At 39.2% G+C, this 19,532-nt stretch overlaps 1 protein-coding gene and 1 non-coding gene across 3 annotated transcripts in view; one reads left to right on the top strand and one right to left on the bottom strand.

Moving 5' to 3' along the window:
* LOC123980006 (meiosis 1 associated protein) overlaps window positions 1–19,532 on the top strand; it is a 73,442-nt gene that overhangs the window by 15,519 nt on the left and 38,391 nt on the right. The gene's annotated exons all lie outside the window — the stretch shown is intronic.
* Window positions 13,339–13,410, bottom strand: trnaa-ugc. The gene has a single exon. It is a non-coding gene; the product is annotated as a tRNA-Ala (tRNA).

Raw genomic sequence — 19,532 nt, forward strand, 5'->3', positions numbered from 1 at the left:
TAAAGCTCTTCATGGCCTCTCGCCTTGTTATATTTCTGAACTTTTAGTCCCATACGCACCAGCACGTACCTTGAGATCCTCGGGCAGAGGTCTGTTGTCTGTTCCAGAGTCTCGACTGAAAACTAAAGGGGACAGAGCGTTTGCTGTCAGGGCCCCGAGGCTCTGGAACAGCCTGCCCGAGGAAATCAAGGCGGCTGAGTCAGTGAACTCTTTTAAGTCCCTTCTTATAACATACTTTTATAGGAGAGCCTTTCCCGATCTTATTTGACTTTATTTTATCCCTTTTATTTTATTCTATTTTACTAATTTTATATTTATCTTAAATGTGTATTTTAGTCTTTTCAATGTTTTCATGCTTTTATCTTGTATTGTTTTTGTATTATTGTCTCTTGGGTATTATTGTCTTTACACATGTTAAAGCACTATGTAAGTTGTTTTTGAAAAGTGCTCTTCAAATAAAGATTATTATTATTATTATTATTATTATTATTATATTAGTTATTCTCCAAATGTCAAACAGCTCTAAGTCATGGCAGACTAAGGCTCTTCCGAGAGGTTGGGCCAAATTTAGGTGGGGACAGGTCAACACTTGGGTCAGGCACACAATTAAAGTCGCCCCCTAATACAACATATGGGGTTGATCTCAGACCTCAGATAAAAGCTTAGGGAAAAAGGCGGAGTCATATGAATTTGGGCCATATATGCAACCTGAGAATCTGTTCCCCATAAAGATAACCTGAGATGAGGACATAGCAGCCATCATTATCTTTTCTAGTTGTCTCTAAGGTAAATGGGAAGCTGCGGTGGATTAATATAGCTACACCTCTGCTATTTGTGTTATAAGACAGAACACCTGTCCCACCCAGGACCTCCTCAGCTTGAGATGCTCCAAGTTATTCAAGTGAGTTTCTGACAATAAGGCTATTTGTGTTTTCTCCTTTTTCAGAAAGGCAAGGATCTCTTGCCTTTTAATGACAAGTTTGAATCCCTTAACATTAAGGGATACTATTTTAAGATGATAACATGAAAAAAATAAATAAATAAAATACACTTTTGTGTGATCTAGTGGGAAGCTTTATGGCACAGCAGAGGGGCTCAGCATTTATACCACAGACAGATGGATAATTTAACAGCTCTGTGAAATATAATATTTATATATAGTTTGGGGGCTTTAGTGTTAGGCATGTTGTCTGGATATTGTTACACAAACTTTTAAGATTGTAATAGTCAAGTATAGCTTGGTAGCAGCGGGAGCTCAGCAATGGTCGACTGCTCAGGGTGACAACATCATGTGACCAGCAATGGATTTGTGAAATAAAAGGCTGCAAGACAGACGCGGAGCCGGCATTCTTTCTGTTGGACTGGTAAATAATAACTAATACCTAGCTGTTTTGCAGTGTCTTGTGTTGTTGCACTTGCTTGATGTTTGGCTGTGTTAGCAAAGAAGTCCACTTGTTAGTTTTTGATCGTAATGTTATAAGAAATGCACATATACAGTTGTCCTTATTACGGTAATTTATTCTCCAAATCGCAGGAAAAAAACAAATCTTACATAATGTTGCTTTAAGATACCTCCTTAAATATGAGACTATTCAGTCTTTTTGTATGAAAACCAGTGTCCTGAATTTACTCTGTATGATATTTGAGCTGGTAACATTACTCAGAGTAACAACACATTGGATTTTGGATGAAGTTCTGTAAGAATCAGCCAACATTTAAAAGGAAATGGGGTCAGCACTGAATCCAAGAGCTACACTGACCTCAGAGCTCATCTGGCTAAAAACCGAAGCAGGCTCAAATCAAAGATAAGAAGTTTAACTGTCTAGCCAGTATAAATTCTGCTCAGACTTACTGGATGCTTGCAAAGGCCCTGAAATTGTGATAAAATGTAGTTTTGGCACTGCTACCCAAATGTAACCCTTGGTGAAAGTTCGACAGGTTGTTTACTGTGTGAAAATAAGAAATAGATCAGATACCTGCCGCTGAGCATGTAACCCCCAAGGGTAGAGCCACTCAAAAGTGACAGTGTACATGGAGATACTTCTTTTTGATTTTCCATTTCCTTTCTCATTTTCAACTTTATTATCATTACCATGAAGGGACCTTGTAGCAAAAGTTTACTAATCATCCATGGCATGTAATAAGTGTCCTGAATGGCTGAATGACCCATCGTCCAGTTTATTCTTTCAATTTGGAAAGCACTTTGTAGTTTTGGTTGTGAAAAGGGATCTGTAACTAATCTACCAAGTCTAATGTTCAAATATTTAGGAAGCAATGTGTATTCTGGGAATACTGTGGAATCTGGGTGCGTTGTGGAATCTTAATTGTGTCCGTGTGTGTAAGATACTGGGTGGGAAAGCTCTGTGAGGGACAGATCTCGCAAATAGTCTCACTTAACACCAGACTATTTATTTTAGCTGTGTGTGTCAGTCAGTCCATGGAGTGCAGCATGCTGTAGGAAGTGGGTGGAGTATCCATTTTTCATTTTGTACCAAAGCGAGACTTGGAGCAAAAGCCTCAACTAATGTTTTCACTCTCTGTCTGTGTCTCTTATAGTTGTCATGCACTTATTTCATGGGGAAAAAAGGGGTCACAACCTCATCTGGAATAAAGAAATGTTATGTCTCTACTGTGTGTGGTTGTTACTTATACACAGCAGCACAGTGTAGCTGCTTGATAGAAACATCATGCAAATGTGTAATTTTTCAAAAAGTTAACAGCAGTTGTGCTTAAACATTTTGGTTGGTGTGCTTATAGGAGGGGTTGAAACTTGGTTTTGGGGTTAAGGTTAGAATCAGCTTAAGGTTCAGGTCAGGATAAGGGTTGAGGTTAAGCATGTAGGTGTGTCGGTTGAGGTTAGGGGCGAGGAAATGCTTTATGTGAATGAGGGTTCTCACAAGTATAAAAGTACAAACGTGTGTGAGTGTCTTTAGGCCGACGCCTTGATAAGCATCCTGTTTGTTGAAATATGTATCCTTTAGTCCCCGGCCTGTTGTGTAATTGTACAGTTGAGCACCAGCCAGAAGAAGAAATGGGTCACAGAGCAAGAAGAGCAGAGTGAGAGAGAGACAGGGATGATTATGGCACCAGTGGTTTTGGGTTTTGAACAGTTGTTGTTGACTCAAATGGATTCAACAAGTTGTCCCACACTGGATACAGCAGTTCCTCAGGGATCTTCAGCGACAAAAACAATTCATTTCCATTGTTTAGATTCATAGGAGAAAAAATAAATTACGTTGCTTTTCCTTAGCTACATAGTCATATTGAAATTAAATCTGTAAGGGTTGCAACACAGATACACTGTGTTTTGTGAGGATAGAGTTTGAAATATTATGCTTAAACAGTGATGATATAATAATTGTAAGCTTTGTCGACCATATTAAATTTCAAAAAGTGAAATGTGCTACAGTTTAGATTTTGATCATGAACTGGTACCATTTATCAAGAGTAGTATATATTCTCAAAAATCACCTCATTCAAAATATCTCATTCTGATTGTTCTCATAATCTCAATATTCAAATATTTGAATATTACACTTTCTGCAAAAACTAGTAGTTGTAACTGCTTTTTTCCCCACATGGTAGGCATAGCGGTTTCATAAAAGCCAGACAGATAATAACTGTTGCAGATAAAAAATAAGATTTGTAAGTATAGACGGTGCAGAAATGACGCAGTTCAGTATTTTAAAAATAACACTGCCTGGCCAAAAGGGGATGCTAGGATGATCGGTCATACTGATTGTCCCCGGGGGGTGTACACATTTTTCAGGGTAGACATGCTGTATTTAGTCTCTTTTGACCCCTCAGCATATTCCGTTGATGCAATTAATTAAATGTAGTCACTTCAAAGCTGTTGGCTTTACAGCCGTCATTTTCTGAAATGCTCAGACCTCAATAATAAGAGGAGACGGAAGTAGAGGCAGAAGAGAGCGGGGTGGAGGGTGAGAAAGACAAAGATACATACATAAATAAAAACAAGTGCCGATAAAGTGTGCTATAAAAAAATTAAAAGAGGATCAGACGGAAAGGAATGGAGACCAGACAGGAACAGTGACAGACAGGTGCTGATGACAGTAACAGCAGGTAGGCAGATTCCCACTGGCCCACTGCCTGACTGAGGCCAAGGAGATGGGGTGACATCACCTGAGGCTGACTATTGCTGGCATTAACCCAAATATATTTTTAACTACCAAACCTGTGTGTGTCTCCCAGAGATGGGGACTCAAGTGTCAGACTCAGACTCGAGTCCGACTTAAGTCGCACACACTGTGACTTCAGACTCGACTTGAGACTCCTCCTCAAAAGATTTCAGACTCGACTCGGACTCGAGGTGCGGGACTCGTGAACAATGTTTATTTTTAGGAAACGTCTGGTGAGCTTGCTGTTATTCCCCTCCCTGCGTTACCTATAACCTGCCTACGTAACACGTAGCATCTGCTGCGCGCAGCCACACGTGAGAGAGGACAACAAACACCGGCAGCTGCTGAGCCATTCATCATAAACTTTAAATCTTTAAAGCTTTAAAACTTCATACAACTCCCAAACAAAGACGCACTGAACGCAAGATAGGTTAGTAACCTGAGGTTAGTAAACATGTTTAGCTCAGCATTGGCCATCTAACGTTTGTTGCTTCTTGCTTTAGCTATGACCTACGGAAGGTTTACTCCGGCTGTTGTTCGTTATGAAAAGATGAATGAGCGTTTGTTTACTTGCCAAACTTGCGGTGGTTGATAAACGTAATCATTTACATCCTGCTGCCATCATGTTAATTATTAATGTTGGCTGCAAACAGGTTACAGGTTTATTGTTGATCATGTAACGTTAAAGTTTTACTTAGTTATAAAGTTACACTGGTTTGAGAGGCTGGGGGGATGTGTTGATTTATAGTAGTTTATAAGCTGGGAATACTTGTAGACGTATTAGGCTACATGGTTGTGCTCTGTAAGTGAAAAATAGGTTACAGGTTTATTTTGGATCATGTAACGTTATTTAGTTAACGTTACAGTGGGTTTGAGAGCCTGCGGGATGTGTTGACTTACAGTATTTAATAAGCTGTCATTAATTGCATTGCACATTACATGGTTGTGCTCTGTAAGTGAAAAACAGGTTACAGTTACAGAATTCCTTATAGCTATGCAGTTTTATTAGTAACCTGGATTCAGTGTTTGGAACTAGGGCTTAAACAATTCATTTATTAAATCGATAAAATCGATTAATAAAATGCATCGACAGAATTTCTTTACATCGATGCTTCGTTTAAGCCATTTAACTATACACCACAGTGTTTCGCACGGACATTTATTACCGTCACACATTGCACTTATGCTGTGAACACGACGTGATTATAATGGAGCTGTTTGCAAAGTAGAGGAAGAGAGAGAAAAAAGCGAGGGACAAAGAAGAAAGTGTCCACAGTATGGAATTATTTCAAGCTAAAGAAAACAAAACTATGTAATGTTACCGTCCGTCCACCATAAAACAAAACTTATGTCGCCTTGGCAACAGCACGACGGCAGCTGAACAAAAAGCAGCCGGTGTTCTGCCAGCGGACCACAGACAAGGTAACAGTAACAACAACTTTAGCATTTAACTGAAATCTTGATTGATTGTTGAGTTGAAGGCTAGCTAAAGTAAGCTGAAAATGTGCACACGTGCGTTTGTTGTTCTCCTTTTTGGGCCGTGAGTTGTAAACTCACAGTCAGGAGTTATCTGGGTGTCGGGGAGCTGCACCTTTTAACTCCCCTCCTGCTCTCTCTGAAGCTCAGACAATCCCTGCTACCTGCATGTACTAATCCATCCTTTCACCTAGATTGTCTTTATTATCGCCATCTTTATAATAACAAACAGCTGTTTCGTGTGCAGGATCGCTCATTTCCCGTTTCACATTTCACGTGTGTTTTCTTGACAAAACATCAGCTCCTGTAGTGTGTGTGTGTGTGTCCCTGTCACCGATCAGTCACGTAGTGTGAACGCCACAACGACTTCAAGACTGCCGTCATATGACGGCAAGTTTTGTGAACGGCACGGCCATCGGCCGATGCTGAAAGTCCTGTAGTCTGTACAAGCCTTTAGTATAACTTGTATAGCACTCGGGAAGCTTCGAATACTATTTGGAACTGTACTAAATAGAGACAATCAGAGATTTACCCGTGAAAGCTGTCTCATATTAATGCCGGACATAATATATTAGGACATGTTTTGTTACAACCAGTGTCACAAGTGTCTTTTGTACAAAATTGGTGAAGGAAAAGTCCAGACTGTAACTACAGTTGGGAATGCCGGGGGAAGAACCCAGGACCTCAAACATGTAAAGCACGTACAACAAACTTGTTCTCCCTCCCTTGTACCATGTTTCTTTCTTTCTTCTTTCAGGGAGTCAGTTAAGAGACATTTGAAAGTCAGTATCATAAATCAGTATGACATAATTTTCCCTTCCCAATACTGCTGATGAGTCATGGTTATGTTATGTCAAGTAGTCGTTGAGCTGTGTGTGATGGGAGGAGTTCTTCATGTTTGCTTTTAGGGAAGCTATTGCCAAACAAATCACATTGTAATTAATTAATGGAAGCTAATGAATATACATGTCCATGATATATCTAAAGCCTAGGTTTTGTCAGGGGTTATACAGTTCTGTAACTACCAGCTGTGAAGAGGATGGGGATGTACTAGCTGCAAGTATGGTGTGCCGCCCATTGATTGAATGCGAAAAGTAAGTATTTCAAAATAAATACAATAAAACCTGGCTGCCTTTACACATGGAGCGGACAATACGAAGGATGAATTGGGTCCACTATTTATTTTGCATGCCAAAGGAAGTTCCTGACAGACGTAGCAGTTTCATACTTTCCTCCCTCCAGACTAGAGAAATACGAATTCTTGTCCAGCTTTGCAAGTCCTTCTGGGAGCTTTTGCTGTGTGTATGTGATGTGAAGTCATTACAAAGAGATGGAGCATGTATCTCTGTCTCCATATTGTGGTTATGTGTTGGTGCATATGCATCAGACAGTTTCCATTCAGGCTTGATTTCCAAGTCATTATTTAAAGTCTTGTTACACTTGGTGTTATTTTTGTAAACAGGCATCACACTGCAATGCAGCTTCTAGACATCAGTGTGGATTTAGCATCTTACAAGTACACTATGTACACACATCCGTGCAAGAACACACCAGACAAAAGTTATTTTTACTCTCAGGACAGAATTTTAAAAAGCAGCATCTGTTTTGGGAGGAAGACATGGTGCTTTTGCAAAGTCATCATCAGAACTAGAGGACACCCATGGTGACAGACACCCATGCACACTACACCGTCTGGAGCAGCTACAGTAATAGATTACTATTGTCTGACTGTTTCCCTTGAACACCTGGTCCTTTCTCCCCTGAGCTGTCTCTCTCTCTGTCTCTGAGAGAAAGGTTCTCCTTTGCTCCCTAAACTAGAAAGAGAATAAGCGGATGAGAATTTGATCATAATTTTTTTAGTAGTTCAGAGTAGAGCCCTCAAATCTGGGCCCTAGCCTGGCCTGTGTCCGACAGTCTGTAGCCCTGTACTTTACTCTCTCACACCCTGTTTTTTTGTGTTTTTTGGTAAAATGTGGTGAAAAGTTTGTTTGCCTGCTTTTCATATCCTGCAGCCCTTGAGGGGGGTGTGACGAGATTTTTCGTCAGGTTAGAAATTTGTCTTGCAAGACTCACACAACTGACATTTTTAACATGCTTGCCACACATCCAAAAAATGCTTTCACACTATAAACCAGCCATGGTTCAGTTTGATCCTGACCAACACCACTTCTAGACAGTAAATGAGGAGAGAGAGCTACAAAGATACATTTTGGATTGTTTCACAGCACAAATAAACATGCCCACACACTGCCGCACAACCCTTCAGCTAGTTGCAATGGTCTGAGATGGATACGCCGCGATGACTTGACAGACCATTCACTGTATCTGAATTTGCAGAAACACTCGCTCTCAGCTTTGTGCATTTGTCCAATGCAACTCACCAGGCTCACGAAACTCACATTGTTAGTTTAAACATGTTTTAAAAACACCATATTTTTTTGTCACATTGCACATTGCTGCAGCTCCTCTTTTCACCCTGTGTTGAAGGCTTCATTTTAGCTACAGAGTGATACATCTTGTCTCTAAATGATCTTTGTTGGGAGTTGCACATGCGCAGTTCCTAGTTAAGGACTACTAGCCAATCAGAAGCAGAGAAGGGCAGGTCGGTGAAAAGCCCGTAATAGCCAATCAGAAGCAGAGAAGGGCTAGCAGCCCTAAAACAGCTTCAATTCAGCTGTAGGCTACATGTTGCCGACTAGCTTGGCAACATGGCAAGAGTTTCAGAGTGGTGAGTTATTAATCTGTAACAAAAGTATCTTTCATCCATAAAGTTTTAACTGAGCTCTGTCTCTACATCACATTAACAACTTTATGTCCATTGACTGCCTGGAGGGTAGCTAGTGTTTGGAAGGGAGAGGAGAGGTGTGTGCTGCAGCTCAGTGTTTTTCCACCGGTGTTTTTGAGGGCGTGTCAGAGTAGCCGCTTGGCGAGCATTGTATGATATAAATTTAGCTTTCTTCCCTGTGACAACACAGGGATGAAAAGGAAATGGCTGGACTACAAACGAGCTGTTTTCAAGCAGTTCAGAACAGAGTTTTCTGTGGGAGATGGGAACTCCCTTTGGGCTGGACTTTGGGCTTTTTCATTTTGCAAACCTGTTACAGCACAAAAAAGGTATCTAACTCAATAAAGGAGAGGGAAAAAGCCAAAAAGCATAATACCACCTCTTTAAACGTTGTCTTCTCTTCAGATTGGTCAAAGAAGTTCAAAAGCCTTTATGCTGATCTTATAAATACTTAATTTAGGTGGAGATTGAACACGGGACCTCACACATGCAAAGTGTAAGGAAATCTCCCCATTATGGACTTTTGTCATAGTGTGTCATCATTCAGCCAAGAAAGGCTTTGGGTTACAGTGTAGCATGTCTAAACTAGCTATGAATTTTAATAAATTATTGAGAATTAATACCCAATTATGAATTTTAATATTAAAAAATATATTAATCCATAAATCCGTTTTGAAAAAGAAAGGGCACCACCGGAGTTGTTATTAACCTAGAGTCTCTGGACCTCTAGGTAGCTTTTAATAATTATACAATTATTCACCAGTGATCACTTAGTTAATAATCGCTCAATTATCTTCAATCAATCAATCAATCAATCAGTCAGTCTCATATCTAAAGGGTCAATTCTCTTGGCAGGGACGTAGAAATAGGCAACACACACAATTCCTTGATTACAGTGAATTTATTAACTAACTAAAGTGATGTAAAAGGGTGGTTAAATACATCAGGGAAAATAAACAATGGCTAAACAATGAGAATGGAGGTTCTATTGTGGGAAGCATCTGACTCATATGGCAACTAACGAATGCAATTAGATGATAACTCATTAAATTTGTCTAGGGGTATAAAGATTTCCTATGCTGGACTAAAGAAAAATGGATTAGCAACTATTGGACGTCACTGACCACAGAATGTAGGGTTTTGGTCTTGTGTTTCTGTCTCCGTGGGCTTAGCTCGACGTATAGAGCTTAAAAAGAACTGGGTTGCTCTTGAATTAACTAGTGTAACTTAACAGACTGATAACTTTTAACAAACTAACAGAAAGAAAATAAAAACAAGTAAAATTGCTGTTAAACGAGGGAAAAATCGTTGTCACGGCACTTCGTGTGTGTAGCTTCAAGCGAAACAAAGACTTCGTTGCGCTGGTCAAATTCTTAGGGCGTTGCCGAGAGAGGCACGTCGGACGAGTGCTGAAGCGTCCAGAGAGCAGAGCGGAAGAGAAGAGGAGAGGAGAAGAGCCAGAACGACGTCGTGTGTCGCTCTTTTGTTGTCTGGGGCGTGGTTCCCCAGGGAGCAGTCCTTCGTTCCCGCAGGGAGCGTTTGCGGTTTCCCGAGGGTCTGTCTTTCTAAACTTCTAATGTCTATAAAAGAAAAGAAAGTCTATTTGCGCGTATTATAATCAAATATTTTCCACAATCAAACCTCAATGGTCAAACAGTTGTACCGTTCTAAGTTAAACGTTTGGTAACAGGAAAACACTTGTCAAATTATTGGTCTTGATAAATAATGAGTGACATTTATACATTAACGGCATTTCCGACTGGTATGTAATACTTATTTCGTCCACTTGGGGGAGCTCAGGTTACATGAGGAAAGCTTAGATTAATCCAAACAATCTTTCCTTAGGAACTGGGGAATTTAGTTATTTAGCCTTAAATTCAAGCAGGCAATTAATAGAGTATAGTATGACATTTCTTTATCATCATTTCTAAAGGAATTGTGTGAGAAAGTATTGTGAACAAGCATTGGTTACACATAAGATGAAGGAGTGTCCTTAATCTTGCTGAAAATAAAAACACTGCAAAAGTAACTTATTTAGATTCTTTTCAGCAATAATATCAACAACAGATAGCAACAACATGGTAACATAACTACTCAAATAGAGGCAAACGTAATCAAGTAACTAAAAGATTATTTAATTAAACAGTTAATGCTTTGAGTCTTTGGAGACTGCAGTCTTTGTTTACACAAAGTTCAGGGCGGTCCGTGGTGCTCTGGATTTTGTCACATCTGGGTGTGACAAGGAGTATCCCTTTGATGGGGTAATGAAACACAGAGCAAGGTCAATTGCCACATTTACGTGTGTCTCCAAGGAGAGTTCCAATAGGCTGTTTGTAATCTCTGGTTAGTTTCTTTGTCATTTTAACAATTCAGGCACCGAGACATATCTCGGCTGTTGCCAAAGGTGGCCAGTTTTACGATGGGGTCTCTTCAGCCGTCTGTAGAGGGTTGATAATTAACCCCCCCTGCTCCTCTCTGACAGAGGAAAAGAGGAATTTAGAGTAGCTCCAAATTTATTTAATATAAAATGCACAAATCCACACTGTTGTCCACTACAACAGCTATGATAGGAGTTGCGGGGGATTGAACCCTGGACTTCGTACATGCAAAGCACACTCTCTACCACTGAGCCCCAGAATGGAAGCAATAGCTGTAATATGAGAGTTTGGGCCTGGCACCATCATTTTTGTTATTATAAGAATAACAATTTACATTGAGTGTGTATATTAAGTTTATAGTTATGTGTAAATCCAAGGATCTGGCATTGTTAACAAGGTTCAGCTTTCAAACTGACAGCCCCTGTTTTACATAGAACGTAGGCTAATGGAATCTTTTCATCTTTGTAGGAACAGCACTTGTTTGAAGTTGAGAAAAGTTACTCTTTTTAGAATGAAAGACAAGGCATGGACGGCATAAAGTGAGCCAGCTAAATTAGGTTGCGTTGTATGTACATAGCTGTTTTTATATAACACTAACCAACATCAGTTTTAGATATTTCTCTAATTATAAAGGGAGAGAGCCGTAGCAAGAGCCATAGCTATTTATCTGTAATATTTGGCAGATAAATAGATGCTAAGGGTGTTTAATTTCAGATTTGTTTATTTGCAGTGGCACATAAGCTGGTGTATTATCCTTAGAAATGCTGAAATCCTCGGCGATTTGACTTATGTTATCACTATTCCATAAGTCATCATTTCCACTATCAGGAGATAACAAATCCATTTGAGATAAGCTGCAGTTTAGGAAGAAAAGATATGTCTCTGTTTTGGTTAACTTTTCGGTTGCATCTTCCCAGGATCTAGGTGTGTGGATGGTTTAGTTTCCCCTGCTGTGTGTGGCATTTTTGTGTCTTTTCTAGCATTGTGCACATAGTGGACTAATCCTCTGTCCATTTACCTCAGCTTGTTAACAGTTAATATTACTGTTATTTATTAGTTATTTGTATGTATTGAGCAACTATATAGTACATAAGTGCAGTACGCATATACAGTGCAGTTGTATTGCATGTTGTTATTCAACATTTCTTGTTGCTGTTTTTCAGACGATTTTTAACAAAAGCTTTCAAAAAGTGATGGAGACATTGTGATTCTGACCTGTCCCCAGCGTCCCCAGTGTAAACTTTTAAATGTCCCGCCCCATCCAGGCTGTGATTGGTCGGTTCACAACAAGTGACATTGACGAGCTATATTCAGTACACAGCTGCTTGAGAGGCACCCGAGCTCCTCTTCTCCCTCGTCTCTCTCCGCTGATAGAGTTTCGCAGGCAGAGAGAACAGGAAAAGATGAGCGTCACGTAGCGCCCAGATATGGAGAGGGCAGAGGAGAGTACCGGCAACTTGGGAGAAGTCCCGGTACGCAAGAAAATGTCCCGGTACGCCAAAGAGTAAAATGTCGAGGTGCCGGTTCTGCGTACCGGTGCGTTCCAGCCCACTTCAAGCACTGTGCTTATAAGAAAATCTTATATTTATATGGTGTCTGCATGTACAGTTAACACACAATCTTATATCTAAAGACATAATCAGGGACTGTAGCAGTCTGTGTGTAAAACATCAGTTTGTCAAGTCACATGACTTCTTTACAGTATTTCAGAACTGCAACGAGCAAAGAAACAGGTTGTTGCTAAATGAATGTAGCCTTGTTGAAAACAGCAGATCTCTTACTCTGTAAATGAGTGTGAATGTCAGTGAACTACAGTATGAATTTGCATATGAATGATTTCACTCATAGGAAGTTGTTCCACCATCAAGAATACACTTATTTCCACTGAGACACTTCTCTCTGGGAAAAAAAAAAGTATCTCGACATGATACTGGGCTGCCGTAGGCTTGACAAACATGTCATATTGCTTTTGAACTCCTGTAATGGAAAGTGACACCATTCCTCCAGAGAAAATGTCATCCTTTGGTATTTTATACAAGCTTATTATATATGAACAACTGTGACCTCTCTTAAGAATACAGTTGGAGATGCCCAGGACCACGTACATCTACAGCTACGTTAGCTTCCTTTATATATGTTACAAGTGGCATGTGGCTGTCACGCCATCTTTTAAGGGGATAAAACAGCCTTAAGAGCCTGACATATTTTAGAATGTGCAACATACAAAAATACTGAGACTTTTCTTTTTCCAAAAATTTAAATAATTCATTCTGATTTTCAATCATTGAGAGAAAAATCCCTTTGAGCTGCTCTTTAAAATGCGCATCCCATTCTTTGTGCATTCTGATCTCTGCACAATATTTCAAAAACTAGCAGGACTGCACTCTAGCAAATGTTCAGCAAAAAAGGGCAATTTAGGGACAACTCTGCAGTGATTGGAGAGATGTGGCCCTTTTTGCACACCTATCTGTGGTCAGGACAGTTTTAGGGTGATTGAATTCTTCTGTGTCCCGCGTTTAAGTTCTGATCACATCAATTATAACCAAAAGAGCACAAGAAGTGGAGATGCTGGGGATTGAACCCAGGACCTCATACATGCAAAGCATGCGCTCTACCACTGAGCTACATCCCCGCTCCTTTGTTTTTGTTTGCTTTCACCTTTACATACCTGTTCCTCTGTCATTGCAAAACTAGTAATGTGTATGTATTAAAATGTGTGTCCAAATAAGTGTGCTTGTGTATTTGTGTGTTTGTAACCCTTTCATCTTTTATTATAAGGTGCAGTATTATGAAAATCCTCATGCTACTCAAAACTCCCTTTAAATCCCTTTCAAACGGCTGCCAAAATCTGTTTCCTTGTCCTCATATTTTGACACATAGTCATTAAAACAGTTCTAGTCTTTGTCGCATCGCTTCCCAGCTTTGTCAAAGCATTTATTTCATTCAAATACTTAGTTTGCAAAGGCTCCTGAGAGTGACAACAGTCATTCCATCCACTCATATTTTGTCTGAAAAAATCCACATTTTGAGTAACAACCATATTTCAGTTCACCATCCACAGAATGTGGAATGTAGTTTTTTTACTTGTGGAGGTTATGTATAGCCCCATCAGTGATCTATCCTCCATCCATCCGTCTCACATCAATAATCTCCTTTATTGCTTCTCTAGTTTAGCTCTGAGCTTTTATTTCCTCACACACAGACCAAGACAAACATACTCGGGCTTTTCAGACAGTGTGCTCCTCCAAGAGTTCCACAGCTTTGTGACAGTCCGCATGGGAATATGTTGAACCCAGACCCCCTAAATGATACCACTGAACCACATTCCCTAATCTTGCTGTGCATCTTAAACATAGATAATCATTTACCTCAGCCAATAAATGCTAAAGAAGCTTGAGATTAAAAGTAAATGCAGAGATGCTTGGAATTGATCCCAGGGCCTCATTCATACAAAGCATGCACTCTACCACTGAGCTACATCCCCTTAGTTTATGTTTGATATGTTTCCAATTTAAAAAGGAGATGGCTGTCACACATCTTTTGAGCTGACAAGCCTGAAATACAGTTTCTTTTATAATGTGCGAACTACAACAGCATCAAGAAGTGTTTTATTTTAAAACGTTTAATAATTCATCCAAACAAAAGAATAATTGTCTCTTTAACTGAGAACATTTACAGATAGATTTTGAAAAGAACCGCCATTCCATTATTATTGTTTGCTTGTGGTTTTCTGAACATCTCAAAAAGATTTAATATGGAAAAGTGCAGTGTTAGCAGCAGAACCAGACTGAGAGATGAAAGGCTCAGGAAACCTTTGCAGGTGTTCTGAGTTAATTAACTGATTATGGCTCCTCGGGTCAACATTTCTGTATTATAAATTCTTTATTCAAAAATTTTTTTGTGATAGTTTTGATTTCCATGATGTAAGCTGTAATCATCAAGATTAAAATGGAAAAAAGGCTTGAAATATTTGAATTGAGTGTAATGAATCTAGAATAAATGAAAGTTTCTCTTTTTGAATTAAATTACAGAAGAAATCTTTTTAGATGCACCTGTTTGTACTTTACTTTTGAAAACAGTTCATCAAAATATATTGAACTTAAAGTTACCATTGTAGCCATAATGTCTGTACGGAAGGTTGTTAATTTAAACTCAAAACTAAACTAAATATTTATCTTTCTCATGTACTGGTGAGCAGTACTTGCACCTCTCTTTATATTACAATAGTAGTACTAGAAGCCACTACTAAACCAAAGCACTATGATTTTGAATCTTATTAAGGGTGCATGATTCTAAATAAAATGGGAATCACATATTGAGGTCCTTAGAAATTAATAAACAATTCTTATTCATGATTCAAATAGGAATTGTTTAGATTTATGAAGAGGTCATTTAAATGTAAGTGCTGCATTGTTATTGTCTATGATTCAAATAAATGCTGCAATCCAGAGCACTAAATATTACAATTTTACAAAATCACACGAATAAGAATTCTCTGCTGTTTTACATCTGTAGTGTGGCAGGACGACTGGTTATGAGGAAAAAAGATTAGAGGATGTTACAGTTGTTATAAATGACTGCAAATCCATATTAAAAAGCACAAATAAGAATATTAAATTAGAACATTACTCAAATTAAAACAATTGTCCATTAAACCATACGATGGGTAAAAAGAGCTAATCTTGAGTGCTGTTTTTTGTTTTGCCTGAGACGTTTGAGCTAAAGGTAGAAGCAGTCTAAAAGCAGACTCATATCTTGGACAAATAGCTCTTTCAAACAGACACCCCATCAGCGATTCTTGGATCAGTCTCTCAGTAGAAAAGGATTATAGCCCATTATATCTCCTCTAATCCTCTCCCTCTCCTTGATATCTCCCTCTCTCTTACTGTTCTCCTCTTCCCCTCTCTCTCCCTCCTCTAAAGCTGTCCACTGGACTGTCATTTTTTTCCCCTCTGAATCTTTTCTTTTCTTTTGCTGGCTGTCTGTCCAGTTTGTGTGAGAGATAAGTAGCTTTTACAAGTGACAGTTGTTGTGGTTAAGACGGAAAGGATAGAGATGTTTGTGCTTATGTAACTGAGCGTGCATGTGTCTGTTTTTGTGTTCTTGCATGTTTAGTTTTCTGTTTGCTTATGAATGATTGTACTGCCTCGTGTGTGTCGGATGTGCTTGGGTACATAAATGTCTGTAAATAAGTGACTCCTGAATATATGCACTTTTTTTTCTCTTTCATGTGTGTGTGTGTGTGTGTGTGTGTGTGTGTGTGTGTGTGTGTGTGTGTGTGTGGTCCTTGCCAGTCATATTCCCATATAATTTTCACCTTTTTGTCTTTTCAATCATTCTCTGCTTCACAGGATCTGCGTCCCTCCATCAAAGCGTGACAGAGACATGAGAGGACTTTTTCCTCTTTTCTTCTTTTCTCTCTCCAGCTACTTCCAATTACTTCCTCCTCCTCCTCCCCTGCCACCCTTTTCTTATGTCTCTTTTAAGGGGCAGAAAGAAAAGAAATCATCTGCCATGTTTTTGTCCCCACCTCTCTCTCCTCCCTCGTACTTTGCAGACCGTCTGTGCAGTATCCCATTTCCTCTCTGCTTTGATCTTGTTCTCATGTTATCTCTCTTGTATTACCATAGATTTATGATGTATTAACCTAGATTTATTGTACTCCCCTGCCTTAACCACTTTTTTAGATTTTTCTAAAGGTGGGTCTGCTTAGATACAGCAGATACAGTTGCTAAACTCCATTCATTAAAATGCTACTTTCATACCAATCTGCCTCTGTTTTACCATAACTTTTTAGGTTGCCAAAAATCTTTGAAACATTTACTTTATGCATGAAATTAAGTTATGTTTAGACACCTAAAACAGGCTCCATTGTGTTTGATTAGCATGTTAATGTTGCAGTGATAAATGCACTGAATATGACGAAACAACGCAGAGGGGAGCCTGTTTTCAGTCTATACACTTTAAATTAGGTCACAATTGAATGTATACATGTTGCCAAGATTGTGGGTGTTCTGTATTGTGTAATCATGTTAACTGTTACCCTGCCTGCAGTGCTGCGCTTTTTTATCTTTGTGTCTGCCACCTTGAATACGTAATGCTCTTTTTGTTTAGAAGTGCTTTCCTTCTCCTTATTTGCCTCCTTCGGAACACTTAAGCCATTTCCACACCCCACACAGTTGCACTTGGATCAGCATACATCCCCCAAATCCATTTTGAGTCGCAAGAATAATGACTCTGAAAATGTAGCCTGTGTCCCTTGAGAGGAGCGTTATAATCCACTGGCCCACAGCCAAGAATTATAAAACAGTAAACCGAGTCTTCATCCTGAATGCTCACATTGAGCCATATTTCATGTATTACATTACAATAATAATGTGAAACGTCATTGATCCCCAGAGGCAACTTCTCTCCAAGAGTTAAGACCTGCAGAGCAGAAACCCTGGAGCCTTTTCAAAGATGCTGTGGCGGAGCCAGTGTTCACAATGTGGTTGGATTAAGTGTGGTCATCCAAACAGTGAAGGACAGTGTCCCTGCAGCCTGACCCCAAATGAGACTAAAGCCTTAATCTCCTCAGCCGTGAAAAAAAGATTCATAGTCGTACTGGGCTCCAAATAGCATTTATGTCTATGACATATCTACTCTAGCATAAACATAAACTCCAACTGCACGTTTTTTCTCGCAAGAAGATTTCATGAAAACGTTTGGAAATAGTCCAGCAGATAACCCCGCATAAAAAATGGACAATTTTTACACTTTGGTTTTTGTGAGTATTAAGCAAGCGAGATATGACGTGTTAATTAGTGGGCTTTAGAGGTGCTGGTCAGCAGTTTTTGCAAGCTGTTTCCGCCAGTTTCATGTCCTTATGCCAAGCTAGGCTAAGCCGCTGGCGGTAGCCTTCTATTTAACTGGCGTGGTATTTATCTTTTCATCTAACCAGAGGGACTAAATCATTGTTTTGCAAGTCACTATTAAGTCTCAAGTCTTAGCACTCAAGTCCCGAGTTGAGACAGGCAAGTCTGAGTCAAGAACAAGTCCTAAACTTTGAGTCCTAAACAAGCCATAATGTGCTGTTTACCAAATTAAATACCATTTACAAATGAAAAAAATATTATTGAATAAAGGCAGAAGCGCAGTTTCACACGAGAAATGTCATATAATTGATATAAATAATAATAATGTCATATAATTTTATGATTTAAATAAAGTGTTGAAGCGCCGCACACAGTATTTTTATGTCATAATTTATATTTGGACTTGGGGAGGGTATCGAGTCTTTTCGAGTCCGTGTGAAGTCACGAGTCATTGGTGTGGTGTTAAAGTCAAAGTAAAGTAGAAAGTTCTTTTGGATTTTCATCATATCAATTCATCATCATCATTTTGAAGTCATCATATTTGTGACTCGAGTCCAAGTCATGTGATCTGAGTCCACACCTCTGCATCTAACTCTCTAAGACAAGTGAATTTCCAAAAATGTCAAACTATGCCTTTGAAGGATAGGTTTGCAATTTTTCAAGTCTGTCTTATACAGTAGACAGGTGCCCATATGTACATTTCTGTAATCATATCAGCTATTAAAGGATCCCTTCCTAATGCACAATTATTTACTTCACTTTCTTCTTACTTCAATGTAAATGATTAAGGTAAAAATCCACAGTCCTTTATCTGAAGTTAATATTGCTGTCAGAGTTGGAGTGAATATCAATTTGTTACTTTTCCTTCCACTGCAGCTCAACAAGGAAACACTGTATGGTTTCCTAAAACTTTGCTATTTTTTCTGTATCTCCCTTCAGTTAATTAAAATATCTTAATAAGTTTAGTAAGATAACAAATTGTATAGTATGTCGCCCTGGGTGTTATGAGTTGTAGTTTTTCCCTGTGAGTTTCTGAGTTTTTTGCCATTGTTTGATGTGTCCTTCTGTTTGCCTGTTTCTCTCGTTCCTTGTCCTTGGTAGTTTATGTCTTGTCTTTTATCTTAGCTCTTGGTCCTGTGTTTATTTGATATTGTGTTTATTTGATATTGTCATGGTTTAGAGTGTTATTGATAATTTTGTTCATTCGCTTTAAGTTTTCTTAGTATCTGTCTAGCCTCTTAGTGTCTACTCCTGGTCCGTGTACTTTGATATTATTTTGTCCATGTTGCTCTGTGTTCTGTTTAATCTTAGTTCAGTCTGTTTTCCCTGTTAGTTGTAGTTTTGGTATAGTAGTGATCTGTCTGCTTATGTTCAGGTTCAGTCACTTATTCTCTGTTTCTTCCTGGTTATCATTAGTTTCTCTATGGCCTTATTGGTATCTGTCTGTTTTCCCCTGCTGTCTCTCTGCCTGCCTGTGTCTTGGTAGTCTCATGTCTGTCACCTGTGTTACTCCCGCCCTGCTCGTTAGTCCCTGGTGTATATATGTTGGTAGTAGTTCGCTCTGTCTCATCCTGTTACCTGCCTATTCCATGTGTGTTCGTTGGATTTTGGATTTTCTCTGTTGGATCACCTCCTTTTTTTGTTCCTGTATGATTTTGGATTCCCTGGACTCAGCCACTCTTTGTAAGTGTGCTCGCCTTTAGTTTGTTGAATAAACCCTTTGAACTGTACCTCCTCCGCTATGTGTTCTGCATTTGGGTCCACCAACCTTCTCCACACCACAAACCATAACACTGGGAGTAACTAGAGGATATTATTGATGGTACTTGTGACCCGTTGAGGTAATTCCAGCGTAAACTCAACCCCCATAGGGTGTTTATTAACACCACTCTTACATTTT

The sequence above is a fragment of the Micropterus dolomieu genome, linkage group LG12 (assembly GCF_021292245.1).
Source record: "Micropterus dolomieu isolate WLL.071019.BEF.003 ecotype Adirondacks linkage group LG12, ASM2129224v1, whole genome shotgun sequence".
In the NCBI taxonomy this organism is placed as follows: Eukaryota; Metazoa; Chordata; class Actinopteri; order Centrarchiformes; family Centrarchidae; genus Micropterus; species Micropterus dolomieu.